The following is a 22,500-nucleotide window of genomic DNA, read 5'->3' as shown; positions in this document are numbered from 1 at the left end:
ATAAGCCTACAGTGTCTCGGGTAATTACATTAATTTTATTCTATTTCAGAACTTTGTTCTCTGTATTTCATTTGTTGTAAATAAAAGCAAATTTATAGCAAATGAAACTCCGTCGGTTTCGACGCTGATTGTACCGATTGCTATTTCAAAGAATCAACTTAGGTATTTGATGTTGCATATCTGTTGAATACTCGAACATAAGTGTTTCCTTAATCTTAGGCAGGAGTCATGGTGACAGGATCTTTCAAAGCTAGTCTTTGTATTCAAAAGTCCAATTCATACGACAGGCTTTTTGCTCAAATAGCTGGGCTTGATCCGAGGGCGATATGAAAATAGCAAAATGAAGTTATTAGCAATTTGTCCATGCCTGTATCAATCATCATTAATAAATAGCACTAACTAACATTGTTATTATTATTCATAACGAATCACGTAACGCTCTTTTGTTATTAAGTATCTAAAAGTTACTACGAAACTTTGTTATTGGCAGGAAAAACACCTGATAATACTTGACCATTCTTTAGACAAAGAACTCTCAACCAAATTGTTGTTTCTTTAGACTATTATGGAAATACACACTTTTCTTTGGATACAAAGCTCATTCACACACTAATAAGATTTGTTTCTTTGCCAAAAGATTCTATAAATATGTCTCTATTGAAATTATGAAGTACTTAAAATAATACCTCAGAAAATGTATTAACAGAAAGACCAATATGAAGAAAAACAGTTTCATGCAAAATGGCATGAGACATTTATTTTAAAAGAATATTTCTAAGATGTTGTTACAGTAGTGGTTCATTATTTCACTTCAGTTCTTAAATGATTGTTTAAAGATGAAATAATGAAAAGGAAAGAAAATATATATAGCTTATGTAGAGAATAAGTAGACTGAATGTAGCACTTATGTGCAGGGTATTAACGGTATATGTAGATTTTATACCGGATTATATCAGAAATTTATTTGATAGAAATGATGGAAAATTAATATTTACTTCTTAGAGCATGACAGTGACTTCAAAGGTTGTGGTTAGTAGCCACCATCACGTTCTCTTTTCCCTCATATGAGTATATATCCATACATGAACGTAGCCGAAACTCTGAAGTTTCCTTCTAAATATTACCAAATACATTACTCAAACAAGTGTTGTTTATGTATAACTTACGTAAATTTACATAAAAATAAACATTGTGGGCCTGTACATGTGTCTGTCTCTATATATTTAAGTATGTATAATCCTTCGACTTTCGTGAATGCTTTCTACTGCAAGTGAGCTTATTGTTATTGTATCTCTTACTGGCACAGCCTGAACTGATTAAAGGCTTCAGATTCTTCATTTATTAGTTTTTAATATAGTGCAGAATAATAGGGCTGGCTCAGAGCAATTCAGCCCTTTAAATCGACGCTTAATCGTTTTTATTCTGACCAATACAATCGGTCAAACACTTATCGATGAAACAGCGAAACCAAATTATGAATAGAAACTAATCGTTTCAGCGCACAATTTCAAAGAACATTTAATTATATTTGTTTCTTATTGCATTAAGTAACAATTAAGCACATTTACGATATCTGTACATTGGCTTTGGTTGCTGCAATAAGCATGGTGAACTGGTCATCAAGTACTGATATAATTGAACCGATTTTGAGCCATTGACAATCTCTAGACAAGCGTCGATTAAGTAGTATATATATCAGGATACTGTAAAACAACTAAACGAAAACAATAGGATTCTAGTGTAAATTAAAAGTAATGATGGAATTAACACATAGATGTGAAAGATGTGTTTCACCTCAATACAGCAAGGTCTCTTTCCCCCCATTAACTTCCGTAGATCGTCAATTTTAAGTTGTGTTTTTCTAACTTTAATATAAATAGAGTTGAATGGTGTTCGTCCTCTATCTCGGTGCGCATGGCTCCTAAACATAACACGTGATAAGTATTCTTGTTTAATATGAGGTCGGTGGCCAGCAAAACTTATCCTGCTTTGAACAATAATAGTAGAGATGGGTGGAAGGACATCATAAATCATCTCCTTTGTTTTGTACTCATGACATGAGATGTTTTGAGCCATCATAAAGATCTCGATGTATGTAGCGTAAAGGTACAGTTCAATATCACTTGTCACAGTCAAGATATTTACTTATATTCAAGAGTCTTCTCTATATATACTCTGAAAGACAACCTTGTTTCAGTGGAAATACTAGTTTGAGAGGTTTGTGACGTTAGCTACAAACACTAAAAACTTGTCCCATACGTGTCAGCAACACAATCCCCGAGGCACCAGATATCACTAACTTCGCTGAGTCGTATGCCATCATCAGAATAATTTGGTAGAAGGCATTCATCTTCATTGATGGCCATTTATTCAGTCTCCTGAGAAACAAACCCAACTTGGCTACAGAATTTGCAAAGAACGGCAAGTCTTTCACATCACACATTTCACAACCTGTGAAGGCAAGCTCGTCAGCAGAATCAAGGTTAAAGACATCCACATTTTGCTAAGATCTCAATTGCTTCTGCTTAGTAGTGAGACATTTGTTTCGGTTGGAGTCTGCAATTTATAAACGTAGTTCAACACAACGCAAAAATAAAAGCTGTCAGGGTGTCTCACTAGAGATTTGCTTCTGTTGTCAGAAACTCATTAGATGCAGCATGTGTGCCACACAAACTTATATAATTAGTTTAAATAATGTGTATTCATATCAGCAATTACTATTACAAGATGAGTGACGTGAAACAATAATCATGATACTTTCTAATGGTATTTTGAGTAGTCATATTTATATTAACTTCGTGTGTGAATGAGTATGTATATGTGTATATGTCTGTGTGTGGGGTGAGTATATCTGCGTGTGTATGTGTGTGTTTAAAAAAATACCATATTTGATAGAATATATGATGCACCATTTTCCAAAACAAAATAATCTCAAAATATTACGCCGGACACTATATGCGAAGTGGAGGCTACGTTACATGAATTAATACATTACAAAACTTTTAAACTTTTAGAATGTTAGAATGTTAGAATTTGCGTGCGTCTCATAAAACCGTGCGTCATCTGTGATTCCAAATACTGAAATCATAAAGCATGTTCTGAGATATATCTTCATTTCGAGACAAGGCGAATATTATCCAACAGGATTAGATGAAAATTTTGTTGATTCCTTAAATTTTACAGCCGCCATTGAAATGATCCCCATGAAAATATTGGCAACTACAATGTTGCTTGGCAACAAAATAATTCATTATCGAATTGAAATCTAAAAAGCATATCTAATAAAATCGATTAAAAGGTTAATTATCGACTGAAGCTTGGAGCAAAGGCCTTTAATTTCATAAGGCTTTATAGCAATAATATTCTAAATAATTCAATATAATTTTTAAAGCTATTTATCTAAACGGGAGATTGAGGCACATTCTGCGGAAAAACCCTATGCAAATCGATGAATGAGAGAATGGGTTAAGATTGATGCGGTTAATTTCCTGTTATGTGACTTGTTTGACTGGAGGGGATGTACAGAAAATATTCTGTTATTTGGTACGTGTCCTTATGAGTGTGTATGTGCATGTGCATATATGTGTTAGTGTGTATGTTTGTGTGTATTTGTGTGTGTACGTGAGTGTGTGTGAGGATATGGATGTAGGTGTATGAGTGTGTGTGAGGATATGGGTGTAGGTGTATGAGTGTGTGTGTGAGGATATGGGTGTAGGTGTATGAGTGTGTGTGAGGATATGGGTGTGGGTATGTAATCGCGATGGTAAGAAGAAAGAAGAAAATGTGTGGGTGTGAATGAGGATATGAGGAAGGGTTGTGAGGGTAAAGAGTTCATTTCTATTGAACTGGGACAGAATTAAAAGCATCTTCATTGTATTTTACGTTTAATTATCACGAGGAATATAAAATGTAGCCTTAGGTTAAATGGAGGACATCATTTTTTTTTACTGTATCCCTGTTAGAAAAGTATATATACACTACTTCTATTACTTCATACTGCTGTGCAAATTATAGCCTTAATTATTCACCTTAATGTTTTGGTGAATAACTAGAAAATCCAGCGAACATTACATCACTAGTGTTATCTGTATACTGGATCTTAAAATGTTAGGTATCTATGTATTTTCACACACACACACATATTTATATTTTTATATGATCATTAACTACATCATTATCTTCAACCTCATTTAACGTCATTTTTCTCATGCCGGCATGGATTTAATAGTTTGACATGAGCAGATAAACGAGAAGGCTGCACCGAGCGACCGTTCGTATTTTGGCATGGTTGCAACAGAGAGAGAGAGAGAGAGAGAGCGGGGGGGAATGTAAGGTAAATGTACAAGGTAAATATGAAAGAGAATAGAATTTAGGAACAGAAAAGGTAGAGATGTTTGTAAATGCGCTCCATTGTGAAAATGTGACAGACGATTAGAGATACTGAACGAGAGAGGACATCATAAGTTCAAGAGTCACGCCAAAGATTGATGAAAGAAGGGGTATTAGAAAATGAGCTGTGAGAGAGGCTTTACAAACATCAATTTTACTGAGATGGAAGGATCTTCTAAAGGACATCATATACTAAGGAATCATAAACAAGCAGAGTGTAACATGTATGTCACATTTCTCTGAAAGACGGTTGCATGTGATTAGCAGCTGCCCCAAAGTATCAGCAATTACGCCATCTCAGTACGGCACGACCTAGTCGCTAACCCCTCTGTTATTGAATATATACATGAATATCAACACAACGAATATTGGTTGAACATTTCAGTTTGTTTAATATCATTGTTTGAGACAGAGGAGAAAATGTGTGTACTATCAAAGAAAGAGAGAGAGGTGGGTGAGGGAGAGAGAGAGGGGGAGAGAGAGAGGGGGAGAGAGGGGGAGGGGGAGAGAGGGAGAGAGGGGGAGAGAGGGGGGAGAGGGGGAGAGGGGGGAGAGGGGGGAGAGGGGGGGAGAGGGGGAGAGAGGGAGAGAGGGAGGGGGAGTGCGGAGTGAGGGAGAGAGAGTGGGAGTGAGGGAGAGAGAGAGGGGGAGTGAGGGAGACAGAGAGGGGGCGTGAGGGAGACAGAGAGGGGGAGTGAGGGAGACAGAGAGGGGGAGTGAGGGAAACAGAGAGGACTGCTACGAACAAAGCTCCCCGAAATTGCTGGTCTTGTGGTTGTGTGTGTCCGTGTGTGTGTGTCCGAGTGTGCGTGTGTGTGTGTTTGTGTGTGTGTCTTTGTGTGTATAGTTATGTATATATCTAGGTGCGCCTGTGAATGTGAGTACGTATGTAGGTATATATATATATATATATATATATATATATATATACAAACACACAGAGTTTAAAAGGGATAAATTAACCTGGCAGATACCGTATTGTCACACAAATAGTTATATGTAGCACTTAAAAGAGATATTGGTACGGGTAAGCTTCACTCGCTGGGTAGTTCTTCCTATTCAGAACTGCAAATATTCCGTACAGTATATAACTCATAACGGAGAACAGGGCGGAGATTTATTCACATGGGCAACTTTTTTCTTAAGAAGTTATCCACCGTATATATAACACTGGCCTATATATGTTTCGACTGCAGCTTCTGCACATTACTCTGTATGCAATTATGCATTCTAAAGACTGCAATTTCGTCAAGGGCCCATCACTCACTACGTTTTGAAAGTGAACTGATTCAAACAACTGTCCTGCATTGATAGCGTTACTTTTTAAATCCAATGGAATTCTGGACTTATAATCACCCCTACTGCTATTACAGTTGAAGTTAAAGATGTTTACTCAGATTTCAATTAATCGTAGCTGCTTTGTTTATATTTTGCCATGTAGAATACATTATTTATTCAAATGTACTTTACTTTTTGGGGGCTTATACCCTCAATTAATATTATTGTTATTACTATTAGTAGTAGTTGCATTTGTATAATTAGCATTAATTATTACAATTATTATTGTAACTAGCATAATTACTATAGAATGTGAGTTGTGTTTATATAAATTGTTTAAACGTATATTTTCGTAAGTGTGGACATCACCCTCAAACGAAGACCAATGAAATCTGGTTGTTTGAATCAGTTCACTATAAAAGTTTCCTGACTGGAGGACCCTTGATGAAATTGCAGCGACTAAGATGCATAATAGCTCACAGAGCAATGAGCAGTTGCTGCAGTCGAAACATATGTCGGTGAGAATTATATATATACTGTAGAAATGTCTTTAATAATAAATATTCACCCACCTCTTCGTTATCAATTATATATATATATATATATATATATATATATATATATATATATATATATATATACACACACATCCAAACACGTACACACGCAAACTCAAACACACACACACATATATGTATACATACATACATACATACATACATACATACATACATATACATATATATATATATATATATATATATATATATATATATATATATATATATATATATATATATATATGAACCTTTGTATTTTGCTTGTTTCAGTTATTATACTGTGACCATCCGCGAACACCGCCTTGATGAATTTTTAGTCGAATGGATCGACCCCGGTCCTTTTTTAAACTTTGTTCATGTTCTATCGTTAAGTTACGGGGACATGAATACGCCATCATCGGTTTTAAATGCTGGTGGTGAACAAATACAAGCACACATACGTACACATATAAACCATACGTCTGCGCCTATGTTTCGAATGTTTCACTAATCACACCTCTACATCTCAAACCGCTTAGCTACGAATCAGCAAACTCCAACTTGTGATCGTTCTATCTTCTGCATTCCACCACAAACAGATCACATCTTGCTTGCCAACCAACAGTTCGATACGTTTTCGTCAACACTAATGACATTCAGGAGCAGCAGTAGCTGTATTAGTAGTGCAGCACCAGCTACAGTAGTAGTAATAGTAGCAGCAGCTGTAGCAGCAGCAGCAGCAGCAGTAGTAGTAGTAGTGGTAGTAGTAGTAGTAGTAGTAGTAGTAGTGTATTCATTCTTGAATCTATTGCTCGCCTATTTACATTTGCCGCCTGAAGAGTCTTGTGTAGACACCTGCAGGCAGCTGGGACTGGTAAATCATTCCATAGTAGATATAAACAAAGCCCATTCTTAGATATAGACAAGATGAGGTACAAACGCTGAACACTATTTCGACTGTCATTATTTCAAAGTAGTTGATGTTCAGGTTAAATTCTCGCTCTCCAGTGTGTATTTGTATGTGTTTACCTCGTTATGCACACATGAGGTTTGACAAGGTAGATCAGTCAGTAGCGAGCACAATGGATATTATTGCTGCCGACACGCTCTCCAGTCTAATGAATAAATTATTGGATAGAGTAATCGTATGCTCATTATGTGTGGTATGATCGGCATTTTAGGTCGTATTTCGCCACGCATCTCTGGCCACTGTCGATCTGATTGTCTCGCCATACTGTTATGTAATTGATTGAGAAATATGCTCAATCTTGTTTAAGCAACGCTTCGTACTGAACGCTTCCATATATGGAATGTGTATGCTTGAATAAATAGCTGTATGTTTATATAGATACACATAAAGATAAATGTATATACATAACTGCATATGCATATATACCTATATACACAAACACCATCACGAATAGATACACACACGTGTGTGTGTGTGTGTGTGTGTGTGCATAGATATATGTATGCATATGTACGTATGCATGTATATGCACTCGCCATGTATTGATTAACTGGATTATGATGTCAGGGATAACAACGTGCGTGAACAAGTTCAGATGGCAGTATTATATGGATTCTGTGTAGGATTTTATAATAACATTTCAAAGTAGCCTTGGTGTGCACATCTTCTGTTATACAAATTTCGATTGTAGTGGACTAATGTAGTGTAGTGGACTAATGTAGTGTAGTGGACTAATGTAGTGTAGTGGACTAATGTAGTGTAGTGGACTAATGTAATTTTATTTTATTTTATCCAGCCTGGTTCGGGAACTGTCATTAGTCGAAAAATGACTTCTCCAGGACATATTTTAAATTTGGCACTTTCGCTGCTTTCTTCCATGGAATCTAATGCTCTTACCTTATTTTTTCCTTGGGCATGGCCAGATTGGAGTAATCTCGAGTATTAACAGCTGAAATTGCAACGATAATCTGGAGCTCGACTTAGGACAGAAAACTCCGAATGACCCGTCCTTGTTTTTTTTTTGTATCGTCTGTCTGGATGTTTTGTTGTCTCTTATGTGTATCAATTAACTGTGTGGATGTTTTTCGTTCTTGTTCCATTTGTGTATATATATATATATATATATATATATATATATATATATATATATATATATATATATATATATATATATATATATATATACATATATTGTTACGACCTGTTGGCCATAACCCGATTCTACATAAAAAACAATGATGTGGTGAACCCAAAACAACAACACACCATTAAGTTTTTTTTTATACTATTAACAATTAGGCGACACCATACACAAACAACCTAAATATAAACAAATATATAGAGACCAATAAATTAATACTGCACTAGAAGTGTAGTCAAAATATTTACAAAAGTAAAATATATATAGTTTAGAAATTTGGATTCAGAAATTCAGTTTCATAAATTTGATTTCATAACCTTGATTTCCCAAATTTTGATTCGTAAATTTGGTTTCATTGGATTCATAAATTTGGTTTCGTTGGATTCATATATTTGGTTTCATAACTTTGGATTCCTAAAGTTGGTTTCATAAATATGGATTCCGAAATTTGGTTTCGTAAATTTGGATTCCGAAATTTGGTTTCATAAATTTGGTTTCCGTAATTTGGATTCCGAAATTGGGTTTCATAAATTTTGTTTTTGAAATTTGAACCTAAACGTAAATAAATATAATGTAAAAGCAACCATTTAAACTAAAAGTTCATGGCACAAAGCGGCTGACAGACTACAACAATAATTATAGTTAAAGAATAAATGGTCAAACAAATAATCTAGTTTGCTTAACATTCACACAAAACTGCTTCATACATGTATACTGAGCAACCATTAGACAAAATTTACAGTTAAGTTGTCTAATACAAAAAATTGGCTACACGGAAAATTAAATTCATACCCCCTTCTAACTATTTATAGCAATTTTCTTATGTTTATCTTAACAGATAATAGCTAGCAAAATTAGTACACAACCTGTCACAAATGCTGGGTTCAAAATTCACAAAACTATTACAATAACAAAACTTAAGAGATTTTGTACTCGCCCAGATGTTACACAGAAATTATTTAAATCTGACAAGCAAAAGTTCTGGCGAATTCCTGGAGCATAATTTAAATCCATAAATGCCGAATACAAAGCACAAATACAAAAACTAAACAGGCAACCATAGCTTCCAGAATCCAAGAGAACAACCTTGTTTCACAGAAAAAAAATTAACGGTTACAAAAACTTAGTGTGCAATTATCTCAGCTCATACAGGTTTAGCGTTTCACAGTTTGGCTATTTACACCTGTATGTTCACCTGTTTACCTGTAAAAATTTGTAATGCTGTGTAGGTAACACTGCCTCATAATAATATTATTTCATAATATACTCCTAAAACAAGCATAATTTTAAAGCAAAAAGTTCCTAATAAGAAATATATATATATAAGCATAGCCTCTACAGCAAGACACTTTCTTCTGCATCATAGTTTTTTTTTTTTATCCTTCTAATCTAAAGTATACTCAGTTTTGAGATGTTGTCTTGCGGTTACTTGGCGAATTCTTTTCCTGATGACTCAGGAAAAGAGTTCAGTAGATTCTGTTAAGTGGTTGCTGTTAGAAAGGGCATCTAGCTGTAGAAGCTGTGCCTAAGAAAATATAGAAAAGGGTGCAATCCTCTGTTCTTTTAGAACAATCCAACACATTCCAGCATGAACAAAGAAAGGTTATATCATAATGATGATCATAATAGTATACACACACGAGATACACATATACATACATATATTTGAAACGACCAATGAAACAGAACCATGTTTCTTAATTTATATTAGTTTTGATTGCATCGTCATTTCTCTCCCATTTTTAACAAGACTGTCAGATGAACGGGAACGTGAAACTCTGAGTAACAGCTCTTTCTCATATTTCTGCTGCTTTTAAATAAAGCATATTACTCTAGCTCTGGTATTTGAGTACTCTTTTTTCCACCTTGTTTCACATTTATGTGCTTACTACCACTATATACAGGCAAATACCAAAATGTATTCTAATCAAAATAAGCGAAAGGGCAATTACATAACGCGGTACCTTTTGACAAGTCACCTACCGAGGCACACCTGCACCAAATGAGATGCAGCACAAGTATTTGTACAGAATCTCATCAGCTAGGGACTAATGAATGATGGGTCACAACGGTCGTAATGATTAATAAAGAATCTCGTGAATTCTATTTTTGTTCTCTCTCTTTCTCTGCTTCTCTCTTACACACACATACACAAATTATATGTAGGAGTGGCTGTGTAGGAAAAAGCTTGCTTCCCAAAAACATGATTCCGAGTTCTCTCCCTCTGCGTAGCACCTTGGGCAAGTGCACTCTTCTATAGCCTGGAGCAAACCAATGCCTTGTGAGTGGATTTGTTAGACGACGGAAAACTGAAAGACGCTCGTATCATACGTATTTGGGCGCGCGCGCGTGCATGTGGGTGTGTGTGTGTGTGTGTGTGTGTGTGTGTGTGTGTATGTGTGTGTGTGTGTTTGACCACTACTTGAAAACCGGTGCTGGTGTTTTATGTCTCCGTAAGCTAGCGGCTTCACAAAAGAGTGATATAATTCTTTTCTCAGGTCCGTTGGTGCCTTTCAGCGGCACATCAAGCAGTCAGTGATCGCCAATTATCTCCATCTCTGGCCAGCCGGTATGCTTCTTCCCAGATGATGTACAATCTAAGTAGGTATTCTTTGAATATAATACGCCATATCTTCGCTGGCCGGCCTCGTTTTCTCTTACATTACATCGACATCCAGCCCATGGCTGCTTTGGCAAGCCTCTTCTCCGACAGTCTTAGTATGTATCCCGCCATTTTCATTCCTCGTTCGGTCATAATCGCATGCTTAGAGAATGGTTTCATTTCTCATTCTCTCTGGATAAGTCATTCTTAGAATCTTTCCGTGGCACCGCTGATGAAATACGTCGAATAGGTGGGCGATTTTTGCTGCCATCGTCTAGGTCTCAGCTGTATAGATCGCTATGGGCAATATTGTTGTTTTGTACGGAAAAATCTTCAGCTCTATACTTATGTTCTTGATACAAAAAAGAGTTGTCCGTCTTCTAAATACTGTCGCTGCCTTACCAATTCTACAGCTTACATCTAACACTGCATAACCGTTGCTTGTCACTTTGCTTCTCAGATATATGAAACTTATAATTTTTTCAACTGGTTCTTGTCCAACTTTCACTGATACACTTCCCACTCGTTTCCCAACTGATTCTTAACCCAGTCTTTGTCGCTCCTGTTTTCATTTTTGTTGTCATTTCTTGTAATGTTGAGCGATTTTCAGCCAACAGGGAAACGTCATCGGCAGAATCCAAGTCTGTTAGCCGGTCTGACCATTGATCTTTTCATAACAAAATGGATGACCATCAGACACAGCATTGGTGACAATGACACTCTTGTCTTACTCGAGTAACGATTTTGATAAAACAAGTGTACCATACGTTGTTCTAATGCAGCAGCTGGATTCGTTGTAGAAACTGTCAAGCTGACTGATGTAATCGGCTGGTATTCCATGCACTTTTGCAATCTTCCAGAGGGTTTCTCTCGGGCCAACGTCAAAAGTCTTTTTGGAGTCAAGGAAGTTTATTATTCCTGCATTTCAAGGTAATATCATAGTTAAAACCAGCCATCATCAGATAAATTTTAAACATATAAACAAGTATGATAAAAACAGCAGATGACCAGTTCAAAAACAACCATGTTGAAACAAGTGATATAATAATTATCAGGCTTAAAAAAAAAAGTACTGTCTGTCGATTACTTCTACTAAAATTATTCAAGGTGGTGCCCCAGTGTAGCCGCAATCTAATGACTGTAACAAGTACATAAGTTCCTGCCTTTAAGGGTGTCGCAAAATGTTGATGACCCAACCTTCCAGGTTTTTAAAGGGCTTTGAAAAATTAAAGGTTTGCAGCAGTAAGTGTGTGAATCTGAGAGCGAAATATATCGAATAAAATCGTAATTAACTGATCCTCCTGTAGTTTCTTTTACCGAAAGTCAGAAACTTTTCAGCACTCCCTTGTATATGTATGCACACATACGTATATATGTTCACTACTATGCATACAAAAGTGTGGATTTGACCTATTTGCCCTCCCTGTATCTGTCCCACTTTCTCAATAAATCCCGTTGTACCTTCTCAAAATATCAGTTGTTTCACCATGGTTGTTTGTGAACTGGTCATCTGCTGTTTCTAGCTTACCCTATTTATGCGTTTAAAATTTACTTCATATACTGCCAAGAAGCCACAGCTACCAGTTGATTTAACATACTGTGAGCTCAGTACTAAATACCAAGACATTCGTGGAGTCCTACGTACTGATATACCTAGATTCTAATGAATCCTGTAACCGATCAAATGCACACACACATACATAGATACATCTCTTTCTCTCTCTCTCTCTCTCTCTCTCTCTCTCTCTCTCTCTCTTTCTCTCCCTCTCTCTCTCTCTCTCTCTCTCTTTATGCATGTACATATATATATATATATATATATGCATATATACTACGACATTAGCGGCTGTCTGCCGCTTGTCTGTTGATATATTGTCAGTAGGGACGATTGACTGCCATCTCTATCAGGCCAGTACCGATGAAGAGTAAAGACCTAGAAAACATGGTCTACTGGTCTTGCCAAGCTGGAGGGGAGTCATTCCCTCCCTTACTCCCAAAATATCGGACACAGGTTGTATGTCATTAACCAGCTGGAAAAGACGTTTTCTGGGGTTAAAACGTAGCAATATAGTTCTTTATAGAACACCTATCTTATAGTGGCGAACAAACGTTGCCATCTAGCCTTGCTATTTCTGATCTCGTTTAGAGATTTTAGAACTAGCTATTTTGCTCGTTACGATAACAGCGGCTGTCTGCCGCTTCTCTGTTTATATATTTAGTAGGGACGATTGACTGCCATCTCTAGCAGGCAACTGTTCAATACCGATGAAGGGTAAAGTCCCAGACACCATGATCTACTCCTCTTGCCATACTGGAGGAAATAATTCGCTCCGTTGCTCACAATATATCGAACATACGTTGTGTGTCGCTAACTATCTGGAAAATACATTTCCCCAGGGTCAAAATGTAGTATCATAGTTATTTATAGAACAGCCATGTTATAGTGGCAAGAAAAACGTTACCAATATTTATATATGTATTTATATAAATATATGCACACAGATATTTATGTACATCTATAAATACACACACTAACGTTTTGTGTGTGTGTGTGTACGTGTGAGTATATGAGTGTGTATGTGCGCGCGTGTGTGTGTGTGTGTGTGTATGTGTGTATATGTGTGTGTGTGTGTGTCTGTGTCTGAGTGAGAGTGGTAGCGCAAATGTCACATAAAGCTCTGAACTTTTAATACAGATTTCAATTTCTTTTTCTTTCTATTTTCCTTTAAAAATTCTCATTAAATATTGAAACCTTTCCGTAACTTCCAGACATTTAGTAACAGTAGTCTACAAAGCAAGAAAAAGATCAGAGAAATAAATAAAGTATTAGAATTTCAGACCCCTTCGTGACTTCTCCATCCCATCATCAGAGGAACATGTGCCATACAATTTCCAACATAGAGGCGAGAGCTAACTTAGATTATATACGTGGTTGTTCGTTTTACCTGACACACAGACTTATTTACTCGTGTCCATATAGACGTTCTTGCATGCATGTACACGCGTATATGTATATACATGCATTCACATATACACACATGTATGCATTCAAATATATATATATATATATATATATATATATATATATATATATATATATATATATATATATATATATATATATGAGAGTATTGTAGTTCGCTTGAAGCATTGTGTATTGTTTGTAAATAATGAAAAGTTTTGAATGGTACAACAATGCACTATAATACAAAAATGGACTATATACCTGTTATAATTTAGTTATCTATAGTCTGATAGTATTACGGAATACAATTCCTTCTTCAGATATTCTTCGATGGAGCAAGGGAGAAGAACTGCAAAACAAAGATACACCACATGGTAGTATGACTTCTCGTGACGATGTCGGTCGGCAGGATGATGCCTGGGAGTAGCGTGAAGTGGCTTCTGGCAGCAAAGCCTAAACTACAGCGAACTTGTCCTACAGAGCACATTTCCGGTAAATTTTCGGTAGCTCCTCGTTGATATATATATATATATATATATATATGTGTTGAGAAAAAAGTCAGAATTCTTTCCTCAATATTCAATTTCTGTACATAACACCTAACACTCTATGTATATATATATATATATATATATATATATATATATATATATATATATATATATATATATATATATATATATATATAAGCAATGTTAAACCTCTTAACGAGATATTAACAGTAACTGAACGACAAGGTGAAGTATATTTGCCACTTAAATGTGGCTGACCCCTAAGGGTGGATGTACATATCGCAGATCAAGATGGGAAGGATGACTTCTCTTTGCAAATATAGACAGGACACAGATGTGTGTCAATAGCCAGCTGGAGGAGATGTTCTCCTAGGGCTAAAAGCAACAGTAACATCCACCCTTAGGTGTCAGCAACATTTAAGTGGCAAATATACTTCACCTATATATATATATACACACACTTTACGCATACATCACACATGCACAAATATACATATATACTAATATGTTTGTACATGTATACAAACTTGGCTACATTCAAACATATATACATGTATATATATATATATATATATATATATATATATATATATATATATATATATATATATATATATATATATATATATATATATATATATATATATATATATATATATATATATATGTACATATATATATATATATATATATATATATATATATATATATATATATATATATATATATATATATATATATATATATGTACATATATATATATATATATATATATATATATATATATATATATATATATATATATATATATATATACGTAATATATATATATATATATATATATATATATATATATATATACGTAATATATATATATATATATATATATATATATATATATATAGTGTAGTATATTGCCACTTAAGTGTGGCTGACCCCTAGGGGTGGATGTTACTGTTGCTTTTGAAGTATATATATATATATATATATATATATATATATATATATATATATATATATATATGTACATATATATATATATATATATATATATATATATATATATATATATATATATATATATATATATATATATATATATATATATATATAATTTAAAATATAGAGATGCCTATAATAGGACATCTACCCGCTAGAAAGAGTAGCAAAAAACTCTATACCACAAAAATAGGGATAATTTCGAAAGAGAATGAAAAATAAATACATTTTTACCAGTCTACACTCTGTACCATGGTGTCAAGCTATTTAGCAAGATAAAATTATATCTAACTCCGGAGCTTTCATCAGCAGAGATCCGGATTAGCGTGTAAACACGAGCCAAGGAAAAAACCTGACTCGAGATTTACATGCTTAATTTCCCAAAATTTAACCACGCATGTGCGCATTAACTAATCGGCAGTAAATGTAAAACAAATGCCGATTTTCTTTCAGAAATTAGCCAAAAAATATATCATTATTAATCATAGGGCAGCAAAATAAATTTTAGAAATTTAATTTACCACCAGTGGTCCAGCGAGAATAAAAAAATTAGTCAATATACTACATATCTGAAAAAAAATCGGCATTTGTTTTACATTTACTGCCGATTAGTTAATGCGCACACGCGTGGTTAATTTTGGGGAAATTCAGCATGTAAATCTCGAGTCAGGTTCTTTCCTTGGCTCGTGTTTACACGCTAATCCGGATCTCTGCTGATGAAAGCTCCGGAGTTAGATATAATTTTATCTAGCTAAATAGCTTGAAACCATGGTACAGAGTGTAGACTGGTAAAAATGTTTTTATTTTTCATTCTCTTTCAAAATTATCCCTATTTTTGTGGTATAGAGTTTTTTGCTACTCTTTCTAGCGGGTAGATGTCCTATTATAGACATCTCTATATTTTAAAGTAATATATATGTAGTCTATTGACTATTTTTTTATTCTCGCTGGACCACTGGTGGCAAATTAAATTTCTAAAATTTATTTTTGTGCCCTATGATTAAGTTATATATATATATATATATATATATATATTGGAGAGTATTGTAGTTCATTTGAAGCATTGTGTATTGTTTGCAAAGTATAAAATGCTTTGAATCACACAACAATGCAGTATAGTACAAACAATGGGCTATAATAATAGTTTGATATGATATTTCGGAATAAAAATTCCTGCTTCATATATCTCTAGGACTTGATGGAATCGCTGCTGTAATCGGTTTTCCAACGGCTTTTCTTTCTTTTTCGGAAGTGTCTCAGCAGTGATCTCACGAAGCTCCTTCCGGAATTCTTCATGAGAAGTGCGTGAAGTCGGCCATGTCTCAATCCCATGTGTGCTGGCATATCCGTATCTCTACTTCTAAGTTATGTGTTATACGTGCAGCATCATTTTTTCCCTTCTCTTTTCTTCTCTTTTTTGTTTTGTTATTAAAAATGCATAAACATATTATCAAAAATGAACCTACACACATCCAGATGTAGCTAAATAATATATTGATTAACATCCTCCAGCCTGTTGTTAATGGCCCTAGTCTATGTATGAGTATAGCTTCCTTAATTCTTAAATTTCCCAAATTTCTTTCATTGTCCTCATTTTTGACTGTTATGCTTTAGTCAGTGTTCGGCATCTGTCTACATGTTTTCTTAAGGCGGAGGCTCTCGTGTTCAGATGTTCTTTGATGCGGACGTATGACGGTCTTGTTGTGCTACCCACAAAGACCGTGTTGCATTTGTTGCATTGTGTACTATACACATTTACCCGTTGGCATAAATCTTTGTCACGGATAGGACAGTGTGTTAGTGTTATTTCTTTACTACCCACAAGGGGCTACACACAGAGGGGACAAACAAGGACAGACAAACGGATTAACTCGATTATACCGACCCCAGTGCGTAACTGGTACTTATTTGATCGACCCCGAAAGGATGAAAGGCAAAGTCGACCTCGGCGGAATTTGAACTCAGAACGTAGCGGCAGACGAAATACCGCTAAGGATTTCGCCCGGCGTGCTAACGTTTCTGCCAGTGTGCATTGATTCTTGTCACTTGTTCGTTCTTTGCGAGGTGTCTTCTCAGCGAGGGCCCAGTGTGGGCTGGTTGTATGTCTAGCCCTTCTCTTCTTATGGCTCTTCGGATGGCTTTAGTTATCCTCTCGCTAAAATGGGGTATGTTAAGGAAGCATGTGTTGCTGGGTTTTCTATGTGCCCGGCGTGTTGGTTAACTTGAGTACTGAAGCCAATTTACAATTGATCTAGGGTAGCCATTTCTTTTCAATATGTCTAGGAAGCGTGTAGTGTAGGTCACCTTGTCCTATGTCCTGCTGCACTTTCTCTGGATGCGTGCAAGTTCATTTCTGATGTATCCTATTTTAGCACCGAGTGGAAGTGCTGAATTGTACTGGACAAATATATCTCCACTGGCTGCTTTCCTGTAGAACTCGATGTGGATCTCTCCTTATTCCGTTATATTCACTTGGAAGTCAAGTAGTGATAGTGATCCAGTTATGCCGGGATGTTCTATAGTGTCCATGTTATTGAACGTCGTGAATATTCTGTCAGCCTCTTCTCGGGAGAATGTGAGTATCAGGATGTCATCTACATACTTGGTGAAGAAGACGCATGAGCGGCAGATGCTGAGTACTCGACGTTCATACGAGTTTGAGACATGGCCGACCTCACGCACTTCTCATGAGGAATTTCAGAAGGAACTTCGTGAGACCACTGCTGAGACGCTTCCGAAAAAAAAAAACTGAAAAGCAGTTGGGAAAACCGATTATAGCATCGACTCAATCAATTCCTAGAGATATCTGAAGAAATTTTTATTCTGAAATATCATATCAGACTATCGATGATTAAATTACAACAGCTATTATAGCCCATTGTTTGTATCATAGTCATTGTTATGTCATTCAAAACATTTTATTCTTTACACACACACACACACACACACACACACACACTCACACACACACGCACGCACGCACACACACACACACACACACACACACACACACACACGTTGTATATGTATGTATACATACATACAAACCTACATACATACATATATACATGCATATACAAGCATAAGGGCAGGGAATCGTCAATTAATAATAGAATTAATAATTAACAATTTTGCCAAGTAGTTCAGTATGAAAAAACCTTTATCGGTAAAACCATTTATCATCATAAATATACAGGGATTAGCAATTGAGTTGCTTCTCCAACATACTGAAAATTTAGAAATAGCAGTCTCAGTAGTTCTTTGACTGCTATTTCTAAATTTTCAGTATGTTGGAGAAGCAACTCAATGCTAATCCCTGTATATTTATGATGATATATACATGCATATATACATGCATCCTTGCATACATACATGCATACATACATACATACATAATTGAATGCATTCATACATTCGGGCATATTGTGTCAGTCAACGGCTTCACGGCTGCAAAGCGAACATTTTTAATAAAACGAAAAGAGAAATATACACGCATAGACATACACATACACGCATACAAAACATGCAAAGGCGCACATACACGCATAAACCCCTCACATACACATATAAACGCATAAAGACACAAGAAGCGCACACATGCACACGCGCGCTTGCACCCATGCATACACGCACACACGTACAATAAGTTGTTGACACTATTAAAATGTCCGATCGTAACTAGAAGGTATGTTTATATCGATTCACACATTTGTTCCTTTCGATCTCTTTGTCTCTCTGTCACAATTTCTCCTTCCTCTCTCTATCTCTCATTCATTTACTCACTCTATAACACATAGCTATAGTTGGAAACTATCAATTTCTCCCAATGGTACATCCCGACCTTCAGAGCTAGAACACACAACTACTGATGGTTTGATGTAACTTAAACAAGACACGTGAAACACTTTTTACCACTTATATAGATGACAGCATAATATACTAAGTTTGTTCAGAGCGGTCTATTTCTGTTGGAATATTTGTTGCCAAGGTAGAACGATTTCATTATGCTCAACGTATCAGGTAATGTAAACCACAATTACGTATAACAACTACAAACTTGTATAAGTAATAATACATTTTTAAAGTGAAGCATTCGATTTAAGAGTGAGAGCGAGAAAAAGTGTTACATAGATAGAGAGATACACAGACAGGCAGACAGACAGACAGACAGACAGATAGATAAATAGATAGATAGATAGATAGATAGATAGATAGATAGATAGATAGAGATGGGGAGGAACACAGGTAATTAGTCAGCTAGCCAGGTGTATGTTGACAAGTATAATGTTTAAGTATACAGATGGGTATATATGTATGTTTTATACAAGTATGTATGCGTGTATACATACATACCAGAGTATGAATACAGACATATGCATATATGAGCGTGTGTGAGTGTGGGTTTGATTTCATGATTGTGTGTGCTAGTGTGTGTGTGTGTGTGTGTGTGTGTGTGTGTGTGTGTGTGTGTGTGTGTGTGTGTGTGTGTGTGTGTGTGTGTTTGCGTGTGGGTGCGTTCATCTATGTTATATTTATCCTGTTTGTGCTTCCTGATAGAGAGATAGAGAGATAGATAGATAGATAGATAGATATACAAGCATACATACAGACAGACAGACAGGTAGATATATATATATATATATATATATATATATAGATAGATAGATAGATAGATAGATAGATAGATAGATAGATAGATAGATAGATGGATCGTGGAAGCAGTGTGAAAGGGGGGTGATGATAGGAAAACACTGAGTACGACAAGGAATGAGAGAAAAGAAAATTGCTGAGATGAGATATACGGAGCACAAACAAGTTTGTTGTGTTGTGAATGAACACGTCTGCGTACGTGCATCTGTGACGGTACGTGCGAAGGTGTGTGAGGTACACTAGGACACACGAGTGTTGCTGTTTCGTCACGAGTTAGCCCTCCTCCCAAAACCTATGGTCAAGAATTGCATGATCATAGCGAATTTCTTCACACAGAGGACACTAATGCGCAATCTTTGTGTTCTTTTAAAAACTTATTGCATGAGATTTACGAGAAATTTAGTGCTATTTCTAGCAAGTACTCCGACCGCATACCAGCTTCATAGTTCGGGCTTGTCTTGAAAGAGATTATTCAGAGAGATTTAAAAGCTTCTTGAAACAATGTTATACAATATACACACGCGCGCACACACACGCCCACACACACATACACATGCACATACATACACACAAACATGCACACACAAACTGACTCACATACACATTCATATATATATATGTGTGTGTGTGTGTGTGAGTATGTATATATATACATATATGAATATATGTATATATACTTACATTCATACACAAACATACATATATTTACATATACACATGCATATACATATATATATATATATATATATATATATATATATATATATATATATATATATATATATACATACATATATATATATATATATATATATATATATATATATATATATGTGTGTGTGTGTGTGTGCGTGTATGTATGTATATATACATATATGAATATATGTATATATATATATATATATATATATAAATATATATATATATATATATATATATATATATATATATATATATATATATATATATATATATATATATATATACATATATCTATATAATATATATAGTAGTATACATATATATATATATATACATACATACATACAAACATACATACATACGTACACATACTCATCCCACACATGTAATTTTAAGGTTTGGTTGTTGTGACGTTAATTATTGACCGTTTGCTTGGAATAAGAGACACCTGTTCAGTTCAAATTGACAAAAAGAATTGTAATACCTCAGTCCAAAAATAATTTCCTCCAAGTGACCTAAATAAATTTACAGGTAGCTTACACTTTAATAATATCGCCTCAATTTCGTTGAGTTTCAGAGGGGTTCATCACTTCGGTTCCTAGGGTTACATTTATGCAACACAAATGACTCTGTAGTTCACTTCTTCAGTATCACTCTGCTCTCGCTCTCTTTTTGTTTCTCTCTCTCTCTCTCTCTCTCTCTCTCGCTCTCTCTCTCTCTCTCTCTCTCTCTCTCTCTCTCTCTCTCTCTCTCTCTCCCTCTCTCTCTCTCTGGCATACAGAGAGAGCTAATACGTCGGAAGGACTTATCTAGGTCCAGACAAGCAATGGCATCTACATTTAACTCTTAGTTTCAGACTTAATGCGGAGGAAGTTGGTTTGGTAGTGGGACATATAATTTAGTCGCACAACACTATATCTGGTCGCATTCTTTATCGCTGCCACGCACGCATTTGTGTGTGACTGTATGTTTGTATCAATACATGTGCGTGTGTACGTTCTTTAAATACATACATATATACAAACAAACACACAAACACACACATATATACAGACAGAGAGTTGAGGCGGGGGGGGTTAATGTATGTATGCTTGTAACAGTAACTGCTCTTAAATGTGTAGTATAAATGCCATGTTAGAAATGCTTATGCACATATGGAAACGAATAAAGCGAACTGTAAACAACAGCCCGACAAAGATAAACAGACCGTGAGAAGTTCTCAAAGAAATTTGAAGTTAAATGACATTAAAGTTCTACAAATACATATAGATGTTTATATGTGTGTGTGAATCTATGTTTGTATGTGTGTATGTATATACGTATAACGTAATATATATAAACAGAGAGAGAAAGAGAGAGGGAAAGACTTCATTTCTTCTTCCTCTTAGTTTTACAGCTGATTGTTGGAGAACGAGATTGGGGTGACAGTACGGAACAAGCGGTGGACTAGAATTAATAATGTTAAATTAGTTATAGCATTTAAAACTTTGACGACGATGACATTTAGAGGGGATGGGCAGAAAGGAAGATAGACTCTTGTTGTCCACATGCACAAACTAACATGTGCACTGTTTGGGGTATTCGTGGCACACCGAAATGTACAACTGCAAACTAACCCTCTCTTTTTGTCTCATGCACACACACACACACACACACACACACATACATACACATTCTAACGCATATAATGTTATTTCATATTTATATCCACATATATATAAATAAGAAAAATAAGAAAATAGAGATAAATAAA

At 35.3% G+C, this 22,500-nt stretch overlaps 1 protein-coding gene across 6 annotated transcripts in view; it reads left to right on the top strand.

The window, feature by feature from the left end:
* Positions 1–22,500, top strand: part of LOC106868231 (dopamine receptor D2) — a 1,508,130-nt gene that overhangs the window by 1,193,332 nt on the left and 292,298 nt on the right. The window contains exon 1 of one of the 6 annotated variants that reach the window (XM_052967721.2): positions 19,196–19,415. The exons of the other annotated variants lie outside the window; for them this stretch is intronic. The gene's annotated coding sequence lies outside the window, so the exon portion shown is untranslated. Of the gene's footprint in view, positions 1–19,195; positions 19,416–22,500 lie in introns of those variants that run through there. 6 annotated transcript variants of the gene reach the window in all.

Source organism: Octopus bimaculoides, chromosome 5 (assembly GCF_046866305.1).
Source record: "Octopus bimaculoides isolate indiv1 chromosome 5, ASM4686630v1, whole genome shotgun sequence".
Taxonomy (NCBI): Eukaryota; Metazoa; Mollusca; class Cephalopoda; order Octopoda; family Octopodidae; genus Octopus; species Octopus bimaculoides.
The sequence above is the reverse complement of the archived record's forward strand: the minus strand, read 5'-3'. Positions and strand labels throughout refer to the sequence as shown.